This window comes from Staurois parvus, unplaced genomic scaffold (assembly GCF_062004578.1).
Source record: "Staurois parvus isolate SC_StPar_1 unplaced genomic scaffold, SC_StPar_1.0 ptg001042l, whole genome shotgun sequence".
NCBI lineage: Eukaryota > Metazoa > Chordata > Amphibia > Anura > Ranidae > Staurois > Staurois parvus.
The window spans coordinates 581,468-589,886 of NW_028318838.1; positions in this window are offsets into that span (position 1 = coordinate 581,468).

Consider the following 8,419-nt stretch of genomic DNA (forward strand, 5'->3'; position numbering starts at 1 on the left):
TACTACCCACCACCATACCCTCCACACTCCTCTCCCTGTACATACTGCCCACCATCATACACTCCACACACCTCTCCCTGTACATACTACCCACCGCCATACACCCCTCTCTCTGTACATACTGCCCACCACCATACCCTCCACACTCCTCTCTCTGTACATACTACCCACCACCATACACTCCACACTCCTCTCCCTGTACATACTGCCCACCACCATACCCTCCATACTCCTCTCTCTGTACATACTGCCCACCACCATACACCCCTCTCTCTGTACATACTGCCCACCACCATACCCTCCATACTCCTCTCTCTGTACATACTGCCCACCACCATACCCTCCACACTCCTCTCCCTGTACATACTACCCACCGCCATACACTCCGCACTCCTCTCCCTGTACATACTACCCACCACCATACCCTCCACACTCCTCTCCCTGTACATACTACCCACTTTCATACACTCCACTCTGTACATTTTAAAATACCCCCCTCTCTCCTCCCTTCCTCTCTCACTCCTCCTCCTCCTCCCTCTCTCTCACACCCCTCCTCTTTTTCACCCTCTCACTCCCCTCTCTCTTTCACGTCCCCCACATGGCAGCCATCTTTAAACCTGAAAGTGCCCAGTGGCGTCTACGGAAAGAAGCCGGGAACATTCATGCAGTCTTTGCTGCAGTAAATATTTAAATGCCCCTTCTATGCAGCTGAGCTGCAATATGTAGGTAGGGTGTTGTGTGGGTGTGGCTTGAGTGTAGGTGGGGGCACAGGGGTCTCCCATTATCTCTTACTGCCCGGGGGCCCCATGAGTTGTCAGTCTGCCCCTGGTCTGTACGTAGCTATTCCAAAAAAGGGGAATCCCTATTAGTGTATGAACTCTAATTTTGTATGTCATTGCTCCTTCCAAATAATTAGCTTAGCTTGCACCAGTGGTGGCGAACCTATGGCACGCAGAGCCCTCTCTGTCGGCACCCGAGCATAGTCGCCCCAGCAGCCAAGCATCGGATAACAGTGTACATACTATAGGGGTCATGTGCAGCTCGTGACGCACCAGGCGCTGACGTCACGAGCTGCAACTCATTAGTCGCGTCTCATCCGAGCTTTCACATGGCCGGTCAGTGCACTTCCAAGGATATATATATTGGACTGGCTATGCGTTTTAATACAATTGTTTTTACTAACAAAAGATTTTAGCTTGTGCTGGTGGTCAGTGGAACTTTGCCCTCTTGTGCTTTTGGTCAGTGAAACTTTACCCCCTTGTGCTTTTGGTCAGTGGAACTTTGCCCCCTTGTGCTGATGGTCAGTGGAACTTTTCCCTCTTTTGCTTTTGGTCAGTGAAACTTTACCCCCTTGTGCTTTTGGTCAGTGGAACTTTGCCCCCTTGTGCTGGTGGTCAGTGGAACTTTGCCCCCTTGTGCTGATGGTTAGTGGAACTTTGCCCTCTTGTGCTGATGGTTAGTGGAAATTTGCCCCCTTGTGCTTGTAGTCACTTTGCCCACTTGTGCTGGTGGTGAGTGGAACTTTGCCCCCTTGTGCTGGTGGTGAGTGGAACTTTGCCCCCTTGTGATGCGGAGTGGAACTTTGCTCCTTTGTGCTGGTGCTCATAGTCACTTTGCCCCCTTGTGCTGGTGGTCAGTGGAACTTTGCCCCCTTGTGCTGGTGGGCAGTGGAACTTTGCCCCTTGTGCTGGTGGGCAGTGGAACTTTGCCCCTTTGTGCTGGTGCTCGTTGTCACTTTGCCCCCTTGTGCTGGTGGGCAGTGGAACTCTGCCTCTTGTGCTGGTGGGCAGTGGCAGGCAGAGCCCTCTCTGTCGGCACCCGAGCAAAGTTGCCCCAGCAGCCAAGCATCGGATAACAGTGTACATACTATAGGGGTCATGTGCATGCTCAGAGAGGAGTAGCGGCACCAGGCGCTGACGTCACAAGCTGCAACTCATTAGCCGCGTCTCATCTGAGCTTTCACATGGCCGGTCAGTGCGCTGCCAAGGATATATATATATTCGACTGGCTATGAGTTTTAATACAATTGTTTTTACTAACAAAAGATTTTATCTTGTGCTGGTGGGCAGTGAAGCTTTGCCCCCTTGTACTGATGGTCAGTGGAACTTTGCCCCCTTGTGCTGATGGTTAGTGGAACTTTGCCCTCTTGTGCTGATGGTTAGTGGAAATTTGCCCCCTTGTGCTTGTTGTCACTTTGCCCCTTTGTGCTGGTGGTGAGTGGAACTTTGCCCCCTTGTGCTGGTGGGCAGTGGAACTTTGCCCCCTTGTGCTGGTGGGCAGTGGAACTTTGCCCCCTTGTGATGGGGAGTGGAACTTTGCCCCTTTATGCTGGTGCTCGTGGTCACTTTGCACCCTTGTGCTGGTGGGCAGTGGAACTTTGCCCTCTTGTGCTGGTGGTCAGTTGAACTTTGCCCCTTGTGCTGGTGGGCAGTGGAACTTTGCCCCTTGTGCTGGTGCTCAGTGGAACTTTGCCCCTTGTGCTGGTGCTCAGTGGAACTTTGCCCCTTGTGCTGGTGGTCAGTGGAACTTTGCACCCTTGTGCTGGTGGGCAGTGGAACTTTGCCCCTTGTGCTGGTGGTCAGTGGAACTTTGCCCCTTGTGCTGGTGGGCAGTGGAACTTTGCCCCTTGTGCTGGTGCTCAGTGGAACTTTGCCCCTTGTGCTGGTGCTCAGTGGAACTTTGCCCCTTGTGCTGGTGGTCAGTGGAACTTTGCCCCCTTGTGCTGATGGTCAGTGGAACTTTGCTCCCTTGTGCTGGTGGGCAGTGGAATCTTTGTTATTGTGTTTTTCTTTTCAGACAAAATATGTTAATGTTTGGGTTGTTTTTTCTAACTATAACCTCAGTATTCAGGTTTAATTGCAGTGTTGGCACTTTGCGATAAATAGGTGGGTTTGGACACTCAGTCTCTAAAAGGTTTGTACAATCTAATTATATAGCTGTGATGTAATTAGGAGATCATAAAACCAGGTAGGAAAACTAGAATATAAACATGTCAGGTGATCTATGAAGTGTGATTATGAAAGCTGAGGAAACAATGAGCACTGAAAGGTAGACTGGCTTATCTGAAAGCATACGGCTATAGTGTATGCAGAGCCCCTCTAATTATCTAGGGGGAGCCAGCTAGTTTTTTTTTTTGGTTAGACTGAGTAGCAGCTTGCGTTTAAGTTAGAGGGCTCAAATTTATGTCAGGGCTGAGGGCTCTGCAGATCAGTTCCCTCAAACCTCCCCCTACTCTGGAAACTTGGAGAAGATTCTAGAATCAGTGGGCAAGGGTGAGGAGGGGCTGGCCTGCATGCTTAGAGGACCCTGGCCAATCACCAAGCAGGAGGCTTGGCATGGGGCCAGGATAAGTGTGAGAACGCCTGCTCAGCAGCAGTAGAGTTCAGGTGGAAGATGGAGTGAAAGTCAGAGATGCAGGAGCCTGGGAGGGGACCCAGTGGGAAGGGGCTTACCTACAGGTTGGGACCTGGAAGGACAAACACTCAGCCCCACCAGTCCCCAGAGAGAAAACCACCTGTGGAGCCAGGGAAGAAGCCAGCCCAGCAGAAGGCCTGAGGGCAGCAACCAACCCAACCAGCTCACAGGAAGGGACTGAGTGAGTAGTCCTGCATCCTGTGGGCCAGACAAAGGGAGAGGGCATTCTGGTGGGAAACCTCACTAGCTCTACACCCGGGACTGTTACAATTAACCATTAGCCGCTATGGCCGTTTGGCGGCTTCAGAAGTGCTGCGGCATTCCGGGTGCACGCCATTTGGCGTGCACCCGCACATGCGCAGTTTGCGGTAATGCAGAGCCTCGCAGCGGCGCGATCTGTCACCCGCCGTGTACCTCGGACACGGCCGATGACAGATCTGACTACCGGCCCCCGTTGCTGGTACCATGTGACCTGCTGTGACCAATCACAGCAGGTCACATGACAGTTGTATACAATGGATGGCTTCATTCATGCCATCCATTGTATACTACTGCCTAGGTGTGAATGGTCACAGCTAGAGATGAGCGAATCGAAGTAGGCGAAGTGGAATTCGTTTCGAATATTGGAAAAATTTTGATTCGCGCCGAATCCGAAAATTAGCATACTTCGGATGCGCAAATCGAAATTTTTCCTAAAATTGCGGCGACATGTGCGGCGACGGAGCGGGGATGTCTGGGAAGGCGAGCAGACAAGGCGCGCTGACCCATAATGCATTCATTAATGACATGTGATCGCATTAGCCAATCAGCAGCCAGCCAGCCAGCACTGTGTAATGGTCGAGCTATAAATGGCGGCCATTTTAGAATTCTCCATTTGCCTCCAGTCATTCAAGAGAGGCAGACCTCTCTGTATTAGGGACAGTGTTAGGGCCACAGAAACGTTACTTAGGGCCACAGAAACGTTACTTAGGGACAGAGAAACGTTACTTAGGGCCACAGAAACGTTACTTAGGGACAGAGAAACGTTACTTAGGGCCACAGAAACGTTACTTAGGGACAGAGAAACGTTACTTAGGGCCACAGAAACGTTACTTAGGGACAGAGAAACGTTACTTAGGGCCACAGAAACGTTACTTAGGGACAGAGAATCGTTACTTAGGGCCACAGAAATGTTACTTAGGGCCACAGAATCGTTACTTAGGGCCACAGAAACGTTACTTAGGGCCACAGAAACGTTACTTAGGGCCACAGAATCGTTACTTAGGGCCACAGAAACGTTACTTAGGGCCACAGAAACTTTACTTAGGGCCACAGAAACGTTACTTAGGGCCACAGAAACGTTACTCAGGGACACAGAATTGTTACTGAGGGCCACAGAACCGTTACTTAGGGCCACAGAAACGTTACTTAGGGACACAGAATTGTTACTCAGGGACAGACACAGAATTGTTACTGAGGGACACAGAATTGTTACTGAGGGCCACAGAACCGTTACTTAGGGCCACAGAAACGTTACTCAGGGACACAGAATTGTTACTGAGGGCCACAGAACCGTTACTTAGGGCCACAGAAACGTTACTTAGGGACACAGAATTGTTACTCAGGGACAGACACAGAATTGTAACTGAGGAACACAGAATTGTTACTGAGGGCCACAGAACCGTTACTTAGGGCCACAGAATTGTTACTCAGGGACACAGAATTGTTACTGAGGGCCACAGAACCGTTACTTAGGGCCACAGAAACGTTACTTAGGGACACAGAATTGTTACTCAGGGACAGACACAGAATTGTTACTCAGGGACACAGAATTGTTACTGAGGGCCACAGAACCGTTACTTAGGGCCACAGAAACGTTACTCAGGGACACAGAATTGTTACTGAGGGCCACAGAACCGTTACTTAGGGCCACAGAAACGTTACTTAGGGACACAGAATTGTCACTCAGGGACAGACACAGAATTGTTACTCAGGGACACAGAATTGTTACTGAGGGCCACAGAACCGTTACTTAGGGCCACAGAATTGTTACTCAGGGACACAGAATTGTTACTGAGGGACACGGAATTGTTACTGAGGGCCACAGAACCGTTACTTAGGGCCACAGAAACGTTACTCAGGGACACAGAATTGTTACTGAGGGCCACAGAACCGTTACTTAGGGCCACAGAAACGTTACTTAGGAACACAGAATTGTTACTCAGGGACAGACACAGAATTGTTACTCAGGGACACAGAATTGTTACTCAGGGACAGACACAGAATTGTTACTAAGGGACACAGAATTGTTACTGAGGGCCACAGAACCGTTACTTAGGGCCACAGAAATGTTACTCGGACACAGAATTGTTACTGAGGGCCACAGAACCGTTACTTAGGGCCACAGAAACTTTACTTAGGGACACAGAATTGTTACTCAGGGACAGACACAGAATTGTTACTGAGGGACACAGAATTGTTACTGAGGGCCACAGAACCGTTACTTAGGGCCACAGAATTGTTACTCAGGGACAGACACAGAATTCTTACTCAGGGACACAGAATTGTTACTGAGGGCCACAGAATCGTTACTTAGGGCCACAGAAACGTTACTCAGGGACACAGAATTGTTACTGAGGGCCACAGAACCGTTACTTAGGGACACAGAATTGTTACTCAGGGACAGACACAGAATTGTTACTGAGGGACACAGAATTGTTACTGAGGGCCACAGAACCGTTACTTAGGGCCACAGAATTGTTACTCAGGGACACAGAATTGTTACTGAGGGCCACAGAACCGTTACTTAGGGCCACAGAAACGTTACTTAGGGACACAGAATTGTTACTCAGGGACAGACACAGAATTGTTACTGAGGGACACAGAATTGTTACTGAGGGCCACAGAACCGTTACTTAGGGCCACAGAAACGTTACTCAGGGACACAGAATTGTTACTGAGGGCCACAGAACCGTTACTTAGGGCCACAGAAACGTTACTTAGGAACACAGAATTGTTACTCAGGGACAGACACAGAATTGTTACTCAGGGACACAGAATTGTTACTCAGGGACAGACACAGAATTGTTACTGAGGGACACAGAATTGTTACTGAGGGCAACAGAACCGTTACTTAGGGCCACAGAAACATTACTCGGACACAGAATTGTTACTGAGGGCCACAGAAACGTTACTTAGGGCCACAGAAACGTTACTTAGGGACACAGAATTGTTACTCAGGGACAGACACAGAATTGTTACTCAGGGACACAGAATTGTTACTGAGGGCCACAGAACCGTTACTTAGGGCCACAGAAACGTTACTTAGGGCCACAGAATTGTTACTGAGGGCCACAGAATTGTTACTGAGGGCCACAGAACCGTTACTTAGGGCCACAGAAACGTTACTTAGGGACACAGAATTGTTACTCAGGGACAGACACAGAATTGTTACTCAGGGACACAGAATTGTTACTGAGGGACAGACACAGAATTGTTACTCAGGGACAGACACAGAATTGTTACTGAGGGACACAGAATTGTTACTGAGGGCCACAGAACCGTTACTTAGGGCCACAGAAACGTTACTCGGACACAGAATTGTTACTGAGGGCCACAGAACCGTTACTTAGGGCCACAGAAACGTTACTTAGGGACACAGAATTGTTACTCAGGGACAGACACAGAATTGTTACTCAGGGCCACAGAATTGTTACTGAGGGCACAGAACGTTTACTTAGGGCCACAGAAACGTTACTTGGGGCCACAGAATTGTTACTCAGGGACAGACACAGAATTGTTACTCAGGGACAGACACAGAATTGTTACTCAGGGACAGACACAGAATTGTTACTCAGGGACACAGAATTGTTACTGAGGGACACAGAATTGTTACTCAGGGACAGACACAGAATTTTTACTCAGGGACAGACACAAAATTGTTACTGAGGGACACAGAATTGTTACTGAGGGACACAGAACCGTTACTGAGGGACACAGAATTGTTACTGAGGGACACAAAATTGTTACTGAGGGACACAAAATTGTTACTGAGGGACACAGAATTGTTACTGAGGGACACAGAATTGTTACTCAGGGCCACAGAATTGTTACTCAGGGACAGACACAGAATTGTTACTCAGGGACACAGAATTGTTACTCAGGGACACAGAATCGTTGAATTAAAGAGTATGTCAGACAACATGCAGAGGAGTGGCAGAGGAGGCAATGTTTTAGGAGCGAGCAGACGTGGCAGCAGAGGAAGGGGTCGAGGCAGCACTAGTCGCAGCCAGAGGCCAGTGCTCCCGGTGTCATCCAGCGGTCGTGTCTCCACCGACAACCCTGCCGTCATCGATTGGTTGGCTCGGTCGTCTTCCTCTTCCCAGGTCACCTCTGACACCTACAGCCAACGGTCGGTGTGTACGTCAGACACAACCGTTAGTTGGCATGGCCCGGGAGCAAGCCCACTAAAATCACGTGTCCTCTACCTGCCCCTGTCCTTTGCTGTTCCCTCACCAAGCGAAGTATCACATGCTGTGGGCTCAGCCCCACTGTACAGTGAGGAAGAGCTAACAGAGGGCGGTCAGGAACTGGGGGAGACATCCGCCTCTTCAGCAGCCAGGCGAAGAAGTACTGGCGAGGAGAGTGGCTCGGTAGCCGGTCTAGAGACAGGTCTGTCTCCTGACCCAGACGCAGCCGAGGGGGCTAGTAGTGAGGCAGAGACCCTACTTGATGATGAGGAGGTTGATCGCACTTGGCAGCCTCGTTGTCATCAGGCAATTTCTTCCGCATCATCAGGAGAAGAGGGTGCCAGCTTGGCAGCGAGCGAAACAGTCGGTGGGTTGCCCAGGAGGCAGCAGGGTCGCAGCAGTGTCAGTGGAGCCAAACGGCCACGGAGTACAGCACCAGCTCCACTGCAGCCTACCACCACGGCCAGTAGTGGTGCCGGTGTGCTCGGAGGAAGTAGCAGTCAGCCAGTGAGGAGTAGCGGGGGCAAAGTTTCCTACTCGGCGGTGTGGCAATTTTT